The sequence below is a fragment of the Uranotaenia lowii genome, chromosome 3 (genome assembly GCF_029784155.1).
Source record: "Uranotaenia lowii strain MFRU-FL chromosome 3, ASM2978415v1, whole genome shotgun sequence".
Classification (NCBI taxonomy): domain Eukaryota; kingdom Metazoa; phylum Arthropoda; class Insecta; order Diptera; family Culicidae; genus Uranotaenia; species Uranotaenia lowii.
Window position 1 is genome coordinate 99,108,964 of NC_073693.1, and position 19,333 is coordinate 99,128,296.

At 34.9% G+C, this 19,333-nt stretch overlaps 1 protein-coding gene across 5 annotated transcripts in view; it reads right to left on the reverse strand.

Moving 5' to 3' along the window:
• Positions 1–19,333, reverse strand: part of LOC129756924 (four and a half LIM domains protein 2) — a 495,033-nt gene that overhangs the window by 57,192 nt on the left and 418,508 nt on the right. The window lies entirely within an intron of this gene.

Consider the following 19,333-nt stretch of genomic DNA (forward strand, 5'->3'; position numbering starts at 1 on the left):
ACTTTTTTTTGGGAGATTCTCTTTGCACTTCAATTTACAATCCCAAACGAAAACTAAACTATTAGTTAAAAGCTTTTGGAAAATATTTACTTCAAGAGAAATTTTGTTAAAAACACTTTTTCTTAAAAAAAAATTGACGTCCACATAATCGCGGAAACAATTCTCGAAAGAATCTATAATATGATTATTCTTGAGCACATTCCCATAAGATTTCTTCGAACGTTAACTATTCTAAACATTCCAGAGACCGAGAGACTTTCCCTAAATCCATTATTACAGAGGACTGTAAACCCAAGGCATAATGCTCGCTGATCAGTCATGAAAAATCTACCAGCACCGTCCCACAAAGACTAGCTCCCTGCCGCAGGCTAGCTGAAGATTGCACTATAGAAGATCAGGAAACCAAAATCGGAAAAGGGATTGTCGCCGATATTTTTACAATATTTTTAAGAAGAGTTCAAACTTTTGGAGCTGTATGAGGTACCATAATCGAAATATTGATAAATAATTATGGATAATGACACTAAATGATAATATTTCGAGAAAAAAAATTAAAATAACTTATTAAAGAACACTTACAACAAAAAAAAAGTGTTATACACGTTTTAGACGTCATGGATCAGGCTTTCCAAAACATATACTTTTTTGTGACTTTGGAGTTCCGAAAAAAAGATAACGCATGAAAAAAATCAATCCGTCAGATTGACGAAAACGGAAAAATTTAGTGATATAACTTGATGACCTTTTTTTGTCGTCAAGTAATGTTTTCGTTTATCCGCAAAATTCTTATAAATTTTTCGATATTCTGTAGAAAATTCGTAAGAAATGCTGAAATTCCGTAGATTTTAGATCTAAAGATCATCCGTAGAAGTGCTTAAAATCAGTATCGGACAAAAGGCTTATCGACCGAGAGAGTGCGATACTCGAGTCGCTCGCAATTATCGGCTACGCATCACGCCTCCACAAAACAGAAGCATAATTTCGGTTCATGTTCAAACTTCTTGCCACTCTTTCCATTTCTAAGAAATTCTGCCTAGAAGTTATGGAAAAATTATCATCACGCCAACTTTTAATTCAGGATTACAAGTGACAAAACTTTGTTTCTTCAATCCAATAAATTTAGCAACAACTTTTGCACTCTCAATCATTCTGTATCTTTGAGAAAAAGGACATTCACGCTCTTTTTTTTTAACTCAAAATTAAGTATGACCGAGGTTCAAAACATAGTTCGATTCTATGAACTTAAAGTTAAGTACCCTTTTTTCCTCCTTGCGATGGATCAAAACGGAGTTCGAACTGCGAACTCAAAATCCCTTTTTTTTCCTTCGGCGAGGGATCAAAGCTGAGTTCGACCTTATGAACTAAAAATTGAACTCTCTTTGTTGGACTGAAAACACTTAGCGAGTTCAGTCCGAACCGGAACAGCAACCAACGAACACGTCGCATTATTTTGTCGTTCCGGAACAATTACCGGAAGACTATGAAGGAACTTCATAATGAAATGCATGTTCACCGTGTCAGCGTAAAATTCTGTCCGTCATTGTCATCATATCGTGAGCGGCTTGGAATGTCCGGAAACTTCCGGATGTTGTTTACTTCCCGTGGGAAGTAACATCCGGAAGTTTTCTTTGACCGGGAGTGTCAAAACTTTCCACCGCTCTGTACCGGAACAGCAACAAATTTTAATCATCCTTTAATTCCCTGAAAATCAGCTACCCTCGAAAAAAAAAGTATAAATTCGAGTTCGGCTGCCGAACTTAGTATTGAGTATGCCTATCAGAACTTAGTTTTGCTATTGCCCAGTCAAACTCAAAGTTGAGGGAAGCCACTGAAGTGCTATTTTGAACCAAAACTACTTAATTTTGAGTTTAAAAAAAAGAGCGTGTTTGCTTTGAATTGTCTCGATTCGTCACTTCCTTTGGTATTGAAAATTTGCTTCCAACTGCAAAGAACCCTGTTATCTCAACTCAGTCGATTACATACATACATACTTTAATGTTATTACGATAAAATTCGCTAGTTTTGTTTAACCTCTTGTTCATAAATTTTTCGACTGGTTTATAGAAAACTATGTAAAGATAATCCTCCGAGCCAAAAAAAATTACAAAGCAATCGTTCAGAACAGGCTCTAGTTGTTGCTCCTGATTCAACGTAACTTCATAAAGTGAACCTTCAGAACACTCTTCTTGTTGGTCCTCCCGATCCAATTTAAATTCATAAAGAGAACCTTCAAAACAATTTTCATGTTGGTCCTCTCGATCCAACGTAAATTCATAAAGAGAACCTTCAAAACACTTCATGTTGGTCCTCCCTATCCAACGTAAATACATAAAATGAGCCTTCCTAACTCTTCATGTTGGTCCTCCCGATCCAACGTAAATTCATGAAGTGAACCTTCAGAACACTTTTCATGTTGGTCCTCCCGATCCTATGTAACTTCATAAAGTGAACCTTCAGAACATTCTTCATGTTGGTCCTCCCGATCCAACGTTACTTCATATAGTGAACTTGCAAAACACTCTTCATGTTGGTCCTCCCGATCCAATGTAAATTCATAAAGTGAAGCTTCATAACACTTTTTGGGTTGGACGAAAATTTATAAAGTGAACCTTCAGAATACTCTTCATGTCGGTCCTCCCAATCCAACGTAAGTTCACAAAATGAACCTTTAGAATACTCTTCATTCTCGATCCAACGTAATTCATAAAGAGAACTTTCGGAACACTCTTAATGTTGGTCCTTCCGATACAATGGAAATTCATGAGGTGAACCTTCAGAACACTTTTTGTGTTGGTCCTCCCGATCCAAGGTAAATTCATAAAGTGAACCTTCGGAACACTTTACATGTTGATCCTCCCATAAAGAAAAACTCTGGAACACTCTTCATGTCGGTCCTCCCGATCCAACGTAAATTCATAAAGTGAACCTTAGGATCACTGTACATGTAGGTCCTCTCAATCCAAAATAACTTTATAAAGTTAACCTTCAGAACACTCTTCATGTTGGTTCTCCTATGGTTGTCATGGGTGGCTTTGGTCATTAGAGCCGCTTTGAAAAAGCACTACTGAGTTCATTTAATTATCATCTGAACCGAAGACTACCATCGGTTAGCAGGGTTTAACTATTTTATTTGCAGATTTGTTCGATGATCTCATAATTTAGCTTCAAATTTCGATCCTTATTGAGTATTTTTTTAAATCAGAACAATTCAGAACATTTTAAAGACCAATTCACAAAAATCAGAAAAACAGCTTATCCTTTCCAAAATTCAGAATTATGAGGTAGAATTCAACTAAAATTTATGTAGCCGATAATTTTAATCTTCAGTTGAGTTGGCTTCCAAGTTGTTTTCTGTACGTATCTAGGCCAGGCAAATCCGGGCACGGAGTTTCCAATTTGAAATTCAAAACCGGGTAATATCTGGGAAAATCCAGCCAAAATCTACGTATTTTCCATAAAAAGGCAAAAAAACTAAGAAATAAACGTACGAAAATTGTTTTTTTTTCCAAGGAACATCAGAGGAAGGAATCTTATCACACAATTTAAAAAAATGCATGCAAGTTTATTTTGCTAAAACAATCTATGCTGATGCTTCAAAACCAGTAAAAAGCGAAAAAAATGTTAAATTAGGGTTTAAAAATGCTATTTGGCCATTTGGTATTTTCCGCTTGTTCCTACAGCGGATGCAATTTCAAATTCCTTTTTAGACTTATTTAAATCCGTTTGCCAGGTAATAAGACTTTATTATTGCTTTAACACGATTTTATTAATATTTTTCTCAAAAATTTATATAATATCAGGTGAACTAAAGAGCCGAAGCTTTACATCAAAAGAGGAGCGTGTGGTCGCGTGCCTCAGGTTGCCGACCTATGGCCTACATCGATTCTTATCAACAGAAAGGAAAAGCTCTTTACGGATTCGAGGGCTAAGCTCCTATTTCGGATATGATTTTAAATAGAGATGTTCCGAACAGTGGTTTAACGACTATTTCAACTATTCGGTGAAACAATTATTCGGCCGAATATTCGGTTTTTAAGAAAAAAAAAATACAAAAGCGAATATCAAAATTTACTTCTATTTCGTTCATATAAATGCCTTTGATGATTTGGAGTCTATTATTTCCAACCAGATGTGTAATGTATAATATCTTTTTTAAGCATGATTCTTTTGTCTATTTAAGTTTTAAAGAGTTCAATTTCATTCCAGCGAGCCATCAGTTCAATTATGGCTTCTAGGGCGTTTATTAAAAAAAATGAATGAATTCTAGCTAAATCAGGAATATTCCAAGTCCAAGCTGGTGCATGCAATTTGAAATTGCGTATTTGGTATCGAATTTCGTGAAGGTCGAATTTGAGCAAAATATCTTTAAAAAAGTTGTTAAAAAGAACGATGATCTATACTCCATCGTACATACTCCATCAGACAGATGTAAGCTTTGTATGGAAATTTCAAATCCTTAAATTCTTACACCTCCCATAACTTTTTTTTGTTTATTTTTGTTGCCAGAAATAGCAATACAAATTTTGGAGGCAATCCATCAAGTCCTGAATTCGCTGCAACGAGTTTCGACGTTTTATGGAAAATTGTATGGAAAAACAAAAATTTTCATTCAAAAATCGATAGAGATGTACTGAAAGTTCCAAAAACTATAGCTTTGGATGAACAATATTCCTTGATTCTTGCAGTACAATTCGTGTAAACAAAGCACACACCTAACTTGTACCATTTTTTTTCCAAAATTTATTTTTGTAAGTTTAGCGTTTTCGACTGCTTATTTAAAAGCTGTGTAACCGCAGGATGAGAATAAAAAATCACAAAAAACTGTTTTGCATAGCAAGGGAATTTATTCATTTATATAACTTTTGCAAAAACATTTCATGAAATTTTTAGAGGGTCTAGCAAGCAAAGCGCGCCATTTTTCAAATGCTTTTAAATGTATTCAGATTTTTTATTTTGAAATGGTTATAACTTTTTTCATGAGAGGCTTAGCTGCTTGTCATGTTAACAAAAAATGAAGCTGAAGAATAGTCAAAACCAAAAATTAAAGACAAACTTTTTTTCAAGCGTTTTCTGGATGATTTGATGAGCAAAAATTTCTTCCTCCATACAAATTTCCATACAGAATTAAAACGCGTTGCGCTAATCAATCAAATCATCTAAATTTTGCACTGATGCTTGGAGACCCATAAGGTATAAAAAAACATATGGAAGCAAAACGTAAGTTTTTCTGCAGCGGTCTAATGATCACTCAGTACTGTTTTGGCCGGATTGGGCATCAGTTCTCTACGTAAAGAAAAAGATGGCTTGGTACCAATCTATCATAATCTTGATCGTACTGAGCAAGATTATTTTTTGTTTCGATTATAGTCGTTTTACCATCTTTATGGCATTCGCGACTTTATCAACGTTGCAGTTGGCGGATCGTTATTGAAAAACTTATCCGGTACAACGGCGTTCGATGTTTACTCTTGGGCTCGAACTCGCGGACATTGGCGGAGGAGACAACTGACTTGCCAACTGGGCTTTATCACAAGCCCATACCGAACGAGATGAATCCACAAAATTGTCCTCAATCAAACCAGATTGAAATCTATGAAATTTTAGGTTTCTCCTGGATTTTTGCAACTTTTCTCAACATTTATAAAGAGATTTCAAACCCATAATTATTTTCAACTTCGAAAAATTTTTGTTTTTTATAGTATGCTCTCCCAAACTTTTTTCATATAATTCCCCAGTTCACTAAATTTAAAAAAAAAACTTTATTGACTAACCCATAATTTTAATGTAAAATAAGGCGCTTAATCTGCAGATGAAATTCAGAAAAAAGCTATGCTACAATTAGGCGGTGTGACCCTGCTTAGGGCCTTGAGTCCACTTTGATCTTGAAATGTCGGAAATTGGCAATAATTACTTTTTCTGTTAAAGAATAAGGAAACCCCTTTGTAATCAATGAACTCTAATTCTTCCTATATCCTATCATACCGCTATTTGCCATAAAAATTTATTTTAAAAAAATTTTAAGCAATTTTAAAAAAATACTTTTTTTCAGTGACAAAACAGATGGCTAAATTCGAGAAATCCGAGATATTAAGAATTAAACAATTTATTAAACAGTCCAAGCCTAGCCTTTTTTTCCTAAAATAGATGGAAATCTCGTATTTTGTTTCGATTATAGCCGTTTTAAAAACAACAAATATTCTAAATGGGAAGGAGTTACGACTGGTTCAAGTCAGTTTTTGTATTTTTTCGTAATCAAACTGTTTTTTTACATTTGGTTTCATACGACGTAATGAAAGCTCACGCGAGATATCAACGTTGCAGTTGGCGGACTGTTATTGCAAAACTTATCCGGTACAACTGTGTTAGATGTTTACTCTTGAGTGCGAACTTGCACCCGGAAAAAAGAAAAAGAGTCCTAAGGAGTGTATTCGAAAAAAAAATGCAACACTTTGTTTTGTGAATAACTTTTAAATGCATGCATGGAAATTGATGCTTATATGTACTAACTTGGTTTTTGAGATAGCGTCCAATTATAAAATTTTTGGACTTTTATTTTTGGCCACCACGTGCGCCGTCTATGAACCACCCTTTTCCCGAATCAAGGCTGTTTTCGATAAGGTTTTCTGTTTCCTGAAGCTTGACCTTCAAAATTATTCAAACATTTTAACTTGGTCGGCAAATTTAGCCGAGCAAAAAAAAAAACATATTTCACATGTCTCATGTCTCATGTCTCATGTCTTGTGTCTCATGTCTCATGTCTCATGTCTCATGTCTCATGTCTCATGTCTCATGTTTCATGTCTCATGTCTCATGTCTCATGTCTCATGTCTCATGTCTCATGTCTCATGTCTCATGTCTCATGTCTCATGTCTCATGTCTCATGTCTCATGTCTCATGTCTCATGTCTCATGTCTCATGTCTCATGTCTCATGTCTCAAGTCTCGAGTCTCATGTCTCCTGTCTCAGATCTCGAGTCTCATATTTCAGGTCTCAAATCTCAGGTCTCATGTCTCAGGTCTCAGATCTCATGTATCACATTCTCAGTCTCAGAGCTAAGATTTATCCAACTACAAAAAGATTCTAAGTGTTTTCCTTTGAAAAAGTCTTAGAATATTTTCTCTCAAAAACCACGTTAATTTAAAAATCCGCGTAAAAAAAAAAACCGCGTTAATTCGATAATCCGCGTAGAAAAAACCGTGTTAATTCGAAAATCCGCGTTAAAAATGCCGCTTAAAAAAAACCGTGTAAAAAAACCGCGTAAAAAAAAACCTCAGTGTACTATGCAAGAAAAATGGTTGTATGGTTGTAGTCATCATGAAACACTGACTGATTTTCAGCTTCTATAGATCAGCAACCTCCTCAAGTACTAGATATCAAATTAGTAAATTTTCTTCTTCTTGTTTATCTCCGGAACATCCATGTGAAACTTTTCAACAAAAAAATTATGGCTGGAAATCTACCAGGTGTCCGTTGAAGAGTTCGTTTTGTTGTCCATTACGAACTTTTCCAATATATCTCCCCGCTATGAATATTTTGTATGAATATTTTGCGCACGATTTAACCACTGTATTTTGATCATTTTACCGGTAGGCTGCTTTTTTACCATAGAGAATTGAAGTCAGTTCTATTCATTAGTCAGCTAGACAAATTATTCAGAAGATTTATCTTTTCTATCACTTCCCCTTTTCAAATTTTCAGATAGCTCTTGATGAAATCTCTCACATTCTTTTACTTCACAAAATCCATCATTTTCACATCTCACATAACATCTTCACAAATTGAGCTCACTGTTCGATCCTCAGGACTCCTCAAACGATTTACAGTATGAACTTTGGTCAAATAGTTCATTTCCAGCTGTTTTTGGGTCTCTCACTAGGATTTTTCTGGATTTTTCGCGACCACCTGACATATTGTTGCCAAATTTTAATCATGTACTTATCACGTTGCTAGGTAGCTTTGCTGGAAATTTTATCAAATTCCATTCATGCACTCAAAAGTTATTCACAAAACAAAGTGTTGCATTTTTTTCGAATGCACCCCTTAAAATAGGACACTTTTGACCATGATGTTCCATTTTTGGACGTGATGTAAATATTTCCAATACTAACCAGTCTACAGAAGTGCCAACTTTCATAAGGGCGTAATTTAGAACCTGCTGACAAATGTGATGATCAGGGAAATGTTCGAGATATTTGTAGCAAAACTGAGGCATTTACTTGAATCGTTAAAAATCCGTAATATTTGTGCTCGTTTTTTTTTTAATTAAATTTTTAATTAGTTTGTTGATGTTTGTTCGAAAATTCTAACTTTTGACGGGCATTTGTATGATATGCAGATGAGACTATTCACTACGAAAACATCTGTCTATTTATAACAAAATATAGGTTAATGAAGCCGACATTAAAACGCTATTCGCTAGTTAGTCCGCTACAGTTTTGTTTGTCTATTTATTTTTTAACTCAATTTTTGGAGAACTTACGGCCAAAAAACTCCAACTCAAAAATCTGGTGGAAAATAACATTAACATTAGCTTGAATAATTGAACCTAGAGTAGTTTGTACATCCGTAGCTTCACCAGAAATCCTGTGAAGAAGAAGAAGAAATTTTATTTATTTAAATTTATTACAAATTTGTCAACAAATTTAAAACAAATTTGTGAACAAAAAAAGTGGCGGACTAATTAACGATTAGAAATTTATTGCCAGACACTAGAAAAAAGCATGTATCAGCATTCTTCCTTGATTGATTGTTTGTGGTGAAGTTTGTTTATTCGCTAGTACAAAGGTTTGGCGAGAAAATTAGTGAAAACGATAATTATTTAACAAAAACGGTCAGACAAATTAGCGATCAGCGTTTTAATGCCGAACCGTCAATAGAAAACTACTTACCGATTAAAGGGCCCAAAAAAGGGCAACTAACTCTATAAAATTTTGGAAAAATAAAAAAAAAAACTCGTGCTTAGATTTAAACATCTCGGTCTGTATAACATGAATTTGGAACATCTTTTTTGCACATTAAAGGTGAATAAATTTGCTATCGATCAATTGAACTTCATTTCTGCGTATGGTCAACAGTATTGTTAAAACTATTGAATTTATGATAGAAAAAAAACGATTATTAAAACCATGTTTACACAGAAAATTCGGTTCCATTCCTAGTTTTACACTCGATGGTAACATTCAAAAAACCTGATTTTCTATTGGCCTTAAATTTCAAGTACATACATACAAATATTTTAGAGGTTATTTATTAAAATCGGTTAGAAATTAAAAAACGGCTAGCTATATCACTAATGTTTGAGTACATTTTACGCATTGCCTTCTAAACGATAATTTGCGGCTAAAATACAATCTTTGAACTGCAATATTCGTTTCAAGTTCAATCGTGTTGCAGTTTCCGGTTAAAATATTTGTCTCAGTCTAGGCTGTATTTAGTTTCAATAAGCAAAACAAAAAGGATATTATCCAGTCTGAGATGTTTTTTTTTTTTTTTTTTTTTTACTTACTTAGATCTTTATTTGATGAAGATAACATTTCAGAGAAAACCTTAACGAACTTGCGTTCCTCTAAAAGGTTCCTATTTAAGTTAACAAAGATTAGATTTTAGTATAATTTAGCTTACATTACATTACATTAGCCGCTCTAGATTATTTCTGAAGAATTTTTTTACACGGGCTTTGAAAATGGGTACGCTTTCGCTATTTCTTATGTCTCTACTCAGACGATTGTACAAATTTGGGCCTGTTGTGGCTAATCTTCTTTCTCCAACTCTTGTAGAAGAATTTTCAACAAATAACCTATCAATAAACCTGGTGTTGTGGTTATGTGTTACATGTTGTATATTAAAATTGTGGTGGATGTTTTTAGTTTTTACAATTCGGTGCATAATGATTAACGTTTGCAAGTCTCTCAAGCAGCTTATTGGTAGGATATTATGACCTGACAGTTTATATAATTCTAAGCTAGGGTACATGAGAGGAAGTTTAAATATAGATTTTAAACATCTGTTCTGTTGGACCTTCAATATCGATAGATTGGATACATTTGTGTGTCCCCAGGCACTTATAGCGTACGTATATCTACTGTGTACAAAACTATTATATAGTTTCAGTAAGACATGTCTTGGCATGAAATATGAAAATTTACGAATGATTCCACAGATAGGAGCACAGTTTTTTATAAGGTTAGATATATGAAGCTTCCAGGATAAACGGTTATCCAAGTGAACACCTAAATATTTAAAGTTGGAGACCTCTTCTATTTCGTTTTGCTTGTGGATCAAAGGTGGATGGGGAGGCAGTTTAGTTTTAGTTCCCCGAAAAACTATAAACTTAGTTTTAGCAGTGTTTAGTGTTAACAAATTATTTTGGAGGTATTTGTCTACAATGTCAAGGTCTTTCTTCATTTCACTGATTGTTGTTTGTACATCCTTATTCGAGTATTCCAATACCGTGTCATCCGCAAATAGTTTTGGGAAACCACACAGAGGAAGTTTTGGTAAATCATTCACGTAAATGAGGAAGAGTAATGGGCCTAAATTGCTCCCTTGAGGCACGCCTACAGTTATCGGGGATTGAGAACTAAGAGTGTTTTTAATCTTAACAACTTGTTGTCGATTGTGAAGATAACTCCGCATAAAATCGTTGACTACGCCTCTTATTCCGTATGCTTCTAATTTCGCCAGTAACAAAGTGTGATCTATTGTGTCAAACGCCTTAGATAGATCCAAAAACAATGCCGCAGGTATTTCCTTTTTCCTGTCTAAGTTGTGTGACACACTGTTCACTAATTCTAGAACAGCTACCTCTGTAGAACCACCTTTTCGAAATCCATGTTGGTACTCATACAGGAAGCCTTCACCTTCGAGAAATTCCACCAGTCTTGTTGCAATAAGTTTTTCAAAGATCCTACTGAAGACCGACAATACAGAGATAGGTCGATAGCTATTAATATCTTTGGGATCGCCAGATTTGAACACAGGACTAACGACAGCAAGTTTCAAGCATTCAGGGTACTGACCTATACATAGACTATCATTGAAAGTCGAAGTTAGAATAGGCGCTAGCTCTCTGTGATGAGTTTTAAGTGCTGAAACGGGGAAGCAGTCTACTCCAGGAGCTTTTGTAGAATCTAATTTGGATATGACCGTTATCACTTCTTCAACTGTAGTTGGCCTAAGAAATATGGAATTCCTGCTACGCTCAATTGTGCCATATTCATTGATATTCCCTGATGTGTGGTGTTGATTGGCAAGATGCTGTCCGATTGAGGTGAAGAAGTCATTAAAAGCGTTAGCCACGACTATCGGGTTACTCACAGATTGTCCTTGTATGTTCAATACCAGATCATCAGATTTGATTTTTTTACCAATTAAGTCATTTATGCGTTTCCATAGAATTTTCGTGTTGGATGTATTCAGCAATTGTTCATGGTAATCTAGTTTTGCCTTTCGTTTGGCACACTGTAGTTGTTTATTTATCTGCTTAACTTGCTCAGTAGCATTGTGGTCGCTAGGATTACGTCTCCACCTACTTAGGATCTTATCTCTTGATTTTGTGAGGCGCCATACCTCTAAAGTCATCCAAGGACATGTTTTTTTCATTTTAACTGTTACTGTCGAAGTGCTGGTATGAGTTTCTAGAAGTTGCTGATAGTGTTCTGTTATCGAGTGTAATGTGGCGTTAGGATCTCGATTCTGTAAGTCAGGGGTTCTGAGAAAGTCAACAAAGTCTCTAGACACTTGTTCCCAATTGGTACGCCGATGTGATAACACTGTGACTTTTCGTACAGGTCTTTTATTGCTGTATGTAGTGAGAACTGGCCTGTGGTCGCTGAGATCGCATTCAAATGTGCAATTAGTAATAGCATTTAGATCGCTAAATAGCACTATGCAGTGATCCAGCAGATTATTGCTAGAAGGTCTAGTGATTACGCTATTAGCAACAGAGAGACCGAAACAATTTAAGAGACTCTGGTATTGTAGGACTGATTGATCGTTTATTCTGTTGATTGGGACATTGAGATCACCCAAAATAAAAGTGGGTTTACTGGAATCTGCTTCCGAAAGAATCTGTTCTAGTTGGTTAAGCAGTCTAGACAGATTATAGTCTGGAGGCCTATAGATTCCGTGAACAGTCATTGGTTTTCCATTCAGTATCATATCAATTCCGATATGATGATATCCTTCATCTTGAGTGTTTCTTTTTATATTGAACTTAACTCCATCTCTTACGTATACAGCAAGACCACCACCATGACCACAACGAGACGAAAAAACGGCTTTATAACCCGGTAAGTTATAGAAAGCAGTGTTCTTTTTCTTTAGCCAGGTTTCGCTTATTACAACGATATCGATATTTGTTTGCAAACTGTCTAGGAAGATTTTAAATGAATCGAACTTTTCTACATTATTCATCCCACGAATATTCAGCTGTAGCAATTTAGTTTTCATGTGAAGATTGATGGGTAAAATATCATCTACAGATTCGCAGAAGATATTTGTACTAACATTTGTCAGCGATTCATCGGCCATATGGAGTTGTGTCTAGGCCGCACTACTTAGCGATCTTAGTGCTTTAAATATTCTTCATATCAGAATGAGATCGAATTGCTATTGGTTTGGAATTTGGAGTCCTTCTTAAAAGTATATTTCCATCAGCACCTGGCCAGATGTAAGCAATATTAAGCTGTTTTTGCTTGCATCGCAATTTTTGGAGGAGTCCATAATTGAAAGGAGTTATTTCACTTCGAACAGAAACGTTAGATTGACAGAGTTGAGATTCCGAGGTAGCTATCTTAAGTTCACTCACGTGAAGACGACCATATCTACGTTTGTCCTCAAGAACCTTCAATTTAGTAGACGGATTTCTTAGAACAACACGAATAGGTGGTATGTTTTTTGTTGAAGCGTTAGATTTAAATCTCTCACATGAGACTATAGAGTCTCCAGGGATACTACATCTGAACGCAGATAGAGTTTTTTGAACAACTTCTGGTAATATCTCATTGCGTACTTCAGGGATACCCGTTATAATTAAGTTGCGAGCAACGGAAGCTTTATCCTGGTTGTTAATTGAGGATTCCAAAGACTGAAGTCGTTCCTCCAGAGATTTTGAATAGTCGATTGAATCATTAAGGGTTTTTTTCAAACAAGTATTTTCCCTTTTAAGTTCACGTATTTCATCAGCCAGAACCTGCAGTTTAGTAAGCGTTTTGTCTACCATAGTTGACATAAAATCCTGGCTACGGATTATTTGATCAGTTATTTCATCGAACTTGCGACTCATCTTCGATAGAATTTTTTGGTTAACATTATCATCCGTCATGATGGCAACAAGGAATTCAAATATATGATTTTAGCAAATGGCGTCCAGATGGCACTGTGATCATCAAAACGTTAGATGTTATAAAACTGACATGCAGATGGCGCTATGATCACCAAGAATTGATTGACGTCTGTCAAGGACTATTTGGTTTGCTGAATAATTTACAACAATAGAGCGTGTTCTCACCTTATGGCTGGCAGCAAAATTTCTAATCAGTGCCTTGTTTGAATCTATGAACAAGTCCTTTTTTATTTTCGGTGCGTTACTCAAAAACTGTTCTAAATACTAAGATTTTTTTGAATATCACTTTCAGATTCAGTGCCCTATTTTATGTACATTAAAAGGTACATTGTTTGAAAGTGGGAATTTTCGCCAGAAGGCCAAAATGTGGTCCGAAAATATTCGACGTCTTGAGTTAGGATACTTTTATATGATTCTGGATACAATATGTGTTATTCCCTGAGACTTGTGTGTATAGACCTTCCTCCATTAACAGCCAATGGAAATCTATCAACAATTCCACCAGCAAGACCCATTGCACATTGTAACGTTTCGTTTGATCTCTCAAGATCACTCGAAAGTCAACATTTCCAACCCGGTTTGATCCTTCGACCTTCATCATATTTTTTGGATCGTAACGCATCCGCGAATCGTTTGGCGGCTGCCGCGAAAATGGATTCCATCCAGCTGTCAAACACCATTCTGCTGGGGCCCCGAAATCATTCGCAATGGCCAAATGTCGCTCGGCTGATGCAAACATAAATCCACCTTCCGATCTTTCCCCTTCGCCAGCAGGAGAATTTGCATTTGGGGAGGAAAAAAAATGAGCCAAAACTAAATTTAGCATCCGGCTGAAATGGATCGCGCGCACTCAGCCAGCACACACAAATCGTGAAAAGGTGGGGTGCGAAATGTTTTTCCATCCGAACGAGCGCGCGTGAAAATGTGAAAAGCCGTGCAGCGCAGCGTGCGGTTTTCGACGTGTGTGAAAAACTCGGTCACGGGTGCGAGACGGGTGCAAAAACGCGACTTGAACTCAAACTGATGGGTTTGTTGCGTGGGTTGGCCCGCCAAATGCATCATGCTTTTCTCGGGAGATTTTTGTGTGTTTAATTTTCTTTCCTTCAGCAACACCTCGAGTGGCAATGTAACATATGTACGAAAGATTGGCTTCTAGCAACATTGTTGAGTGATTGTTTGAGGAATGGTTAAGAGGTCTCTTACACAAGAAAGTTTAGTGGATTAACTGATTACTGTGTTAATAAACAACTTAATAAAACATTGCTTAGCACTGACTTTTGTAAACTAATTTTATTTAACAAACAGTAAAAAAAATGTCAAGTAAACGCATATTTTGCTGGGCTAAACCCCCTCAGAATATTTCGTAAACAACTCAATTGCTACGACAAACAGCTTTGAATTCTACCTTAGAATACAATTGAAATAAGACTCTAGAGAATAATTGTCAGTTTAAGTGAAATGCGATATCTATGCCAATATTTAGCCAGGCGAAGGATGAGATCATCCTAAGGCCAATGCAAAACCATCATACACATCAGCAAGCAAACCAGACGAGACAGTAGCAGATAAAATTGCAACTTCACATAACTCAAGCGATCAATTCCTCCAGCCAGCTTCGTTCGACAAAATGTGCCGATACGCTCGAAAGATCTTGCACCAAACAACAACGAGTAACATCTAGCCTGTTGCGGGTAAAAGAAGCTTTGCAATGTCACGTGTTGGCATCTTCCTTTTTCTCCGTCGTCAAAGAGTAGTGAGTCAAATCTACAAACAAGCTGATCCCTTTGAAAATATTGTACCAATAAAGTATCATCGCACATCGATGGTTTGTACGTAGTCTGGCTGCTGACAGTTTGACTTTTAATAATTCATTTTTGCACGATCTTAAAGTTTTTTATTCGACGTTTCAAGGAAGTGGTAGCACGCATGATGAAAGTAATCGTCTGCTTGTTCTTGGGATGAGCAATAAATTTTAAAAAAAACATCAACTGGAATCCAAAAAAGGAAAACAGAACTGGAGTTCAAATTTTTTGTTTGAATTGTAACAACAGATGAGAGTTTTGTGACTGCAATCTCCAATTTAGCATTAATCATTTTGATTTGCTTCTCCGAAGCTTCTTAAATATTCTTCAAAAATGTTCAAGTCTACCAGTACCTTTGCCAAGACTAAATGAAGAAACCAAATATATTCCCAAAATTAAAATGAACCTCAATTAATAGCTGACGTGACATCATATCGATGTTTCCAAGTTGAAACTACTCGAGCATATAATTTCAATTTTGAACAAGAAGTAGGAGAATAAAAGTATTTTTGTTTTGCCTTCAATGCACATGTTATTGTTGACACTTTGATCGATTGCAATAGATACCAATTTATGTATATTTTAAATCGTTTATTCGGCCCAATAGCTTGTACAAAACTTGTATACTCTATAGATTCACTTTTTTGTAATAAATGGTGCAAAAACTCTTCATATATTTTCAAAAACATGTACAAATCCAAATTGAGTTGTTAATAAATTTGATGATTATTGATCTAAAAAGTTTTCAGGTGGTTTTTCTCTGAAGTTTTCAAAAATTGTTCATACTATATCTCGCTACACGAAGAAAAAAGATCACTATTTATTATTCTTATTATTTTAGCTGGTTATACCAATCATCGTAGCTGATATTTTCACATCCAACCATAAATATAATTAACTTAACTAAAAACTAATGATTGACCTTACGCAATCAACTATGAATATAATCAAACTGTAATGATATAATTGATTCAATTGTCAATATGATAGATTCAATTAAAATCGTATAATTGATTTTATGTATTCAACTATAAATATAATAGATTGTTCTTTACATTCCTGGTTGACCTATCACATTTTACTATAAATATATGATATATTCAATTGTAATGTTATAATTGATTCAACTGTAAAAAAGATAAACTCAACTACAATTGTATGATTGGTTTTATGCATTCAACTATAAATATAATAGATTCAACTTTATATTTCTGGTTGACCTCTTACATTTAGCTGTAGAAATAAAATATTTAACTGTTATGGTATAATATGATAGATTCAACTACAAATGTATGATTGATTCTAGGGATTGAACTATAAATATAGTAAATTCAACTATATTTTTATGATTGATTGTGTTATAGTTAAATGAATTGATACACATCCAAACATTACATGTGTTTACATAAGTGTAATTATAGTGTGTCAGAATCAGGCAGCTGGTGTTTACCAATGGCAAAAACAGAAGAAAATCAGCAAAGGTATAATTAAGTAGTATACATTTGTTTGTTTAAATAAACTTGTGAAAATTTGTTTACTCCCTTTGGGTCAATTCTAAACGAAGGAATCGATGCCGCTAGAGAAATCCTTAGACATTCCGGTTGGTGGCACCGAATGGCGTTTCATCGGAAAGCTGAAATGACTGGACAATGCCAAAACCGTTGGTGTGCTGATTCCCGATAAAATCATATTATTCTTTGTAACCATAACTTTTGTGTACCTTCTGCATAAAATCAATTATAGAAGTATAATTGATTCAATCAATATATAAAGTTGAATGGCCAACGTCAATCAGTATATTATAGTTGAATTTATTATATTTATGATTGAATCAATCGTACAACTGTAGTTGAACCTTTCATATTTATAGTTGAATGTATTAAACCAATCATACAAATATAGTTGAATATTTAAAAAATAAAGTTGGCCGAGAATCAACCATCAATATGATTGAATACAGGCGAAATATTGTTGATGAAACTGTACTTTTTCTCCATTCAGGCCCAAACAATGATATCAGTTGAATTAATCGTTTTTTAATGCAAAAGACACACCCCTTTTCAACAGATTATAACTTTTTTGTCTAATAAGATATAAAGTTACGGTTTTTGACAAAATTTTTCAACAGAAAATTTCCTTTAAAGAATCTATAAATTAGCAATATTGATTTTTCAGTACAATATTTCCCATATAAACAAAGTTCAGATATACTCATGTAAACGATACATAAAAATTCTGCAAAAAATCATGAATGTGTTTTGAACGAAAATTAAGCTTTTTAAACCCTTTTAAACGTTGAACCAAACCTAACCTAAACAAAAGACAAATGTTTGCATAACTCGAAAACTGATCAAACAATTGGTACCAAATTTGGCATGGGAGGGTATAAGGGTGAGAGAATTATTTCTATGATGTTTTTTTTTATAATTCTTAATTTAAAACGGCTCATACGTTTAGGTTTTAAGGAGCCAAACTCATTTTTTGTTTTTACAATAATTATCTTATTCTTAAATTAAATTAAATTCGTCACGGGATGGTATTAGGGTAGGAGAAATGTTTCAATGAATATTTGACACCCCTTCTTTCTTCCAGTGGAGAGATTGGAAGGAGTGGGGTAGGTTGGGATGGGGTGGAGATTTTTCATACAATTTTTTTTGTCTAACTGAGTAACAATTCGAGCAAATGGAACCAAATTTGGCATGGAGGTGTATTTGAAAACAAAAAATGGTTTATGGTATATTTGGTTATATTTGGTACCACTCCCTCCTTTCAGTGGGGTCGTTTACAGTTTAATACAACTCTTGAGAACTTATCAAGCAAATATAACCAAATTTGGCGTGGAAGAGCATGGGGGGCTCCCAGAAATTCGAGAACTCCCAGAAACTCGAGAACTCATCACAGAAATGGAACAATATTTCACATGGAAAAGGAATTGGGCACGGGAGTTGGTTCTAGGCAGCCATACACGCTTTTATTTTGCTTAATCCCCTTTTTCAGGGCAGGATCGGGAAGAAAGATGCTGTTTTTTATTTATATTTTGTATGGTAAAACTCGAAATCTTATCAAACAAATAGAGCCAAATGTAGTCTGCAGAGGCGCCAGTTGGTTTTTCAAAAATTAGGACATCACAAAGGAAAAAAATTAGGGGTTTTCAGGACGGCACTAGATTTAAAAAATTATATGCAAATCTGCTATGATTGCATAAATAAAGGCTCAATACAGGTGTTGTATACTCCTCGATATATACAACAAGAGCGAGCATCTGCTTGACTGGACTGCAGTTCATATTGAATAACCCCTAATTCTGTGTATTTTAAAAAATGGAAGACCATTATCCAAATTTTAAAATCAACTAGGGCCACTGCCTCCGACCGTGGCTTAGAGGATAGCGTTTCTAAGCCAGAGATTATGAGATCGGGTTTCGGTCAAAGTCATCATAGTACTTTTTCTGTGGGCTGGTGGTGTTAGCATTTATAAGATGCTAGGTATTATATCTTTGAAAGATGTTCACTTTAGTCTTAAGTAGAATTTAGATCTCTTCAAAGAAAAATGCAGTTTCACTGAGATCCTATACGTGTGTTCGTTTTTTTTAAACTAAAATTGTTAAAAAACTAAACAAATGAAGTTAAAACAACCTGCTTGTTCAATGCAACCTTGTTCTTTCCAAGTTTAAAAATATCTGTGTTAGACAACAAATGCAAATTTTTGGCAAAATCCGGATAATATTGGACAGCAAAAATTTGAAATATTATAAAAATGACATAATTTAAGTAAGGTTTTCATTGTACAAACCTGACTTTTTATCCAAAATCGAGTCTTTGGTCTTTCATTTAGAACTGTAGATATGGCGAAATTGAAACATTTTGAAAAGAATTTGGGTTGTAATGTTCAATATTTGCATTATTAAAAAAAAATAATGACTTTAAACCAATAACAAAAAGGGAAGAGCTATATCAGATTGCTAGAAGGGATGGAAAATAAGATATTTACACTACAAAATTTGCTACTTTATAGAGGAGACTCTACCTTATCCAGCCCACTATTAAGAAAAAAATCGATCGGGGGGTCAACAACTTTATTTTTTGAAGATTTGCGATCAAAATACACTGTTTTGACTCATTAAACTAATTCTTGTTAAAAAACTATTCATGTTTCTACCTTTCTAAAAGGTTTTTGAAATGAGAAC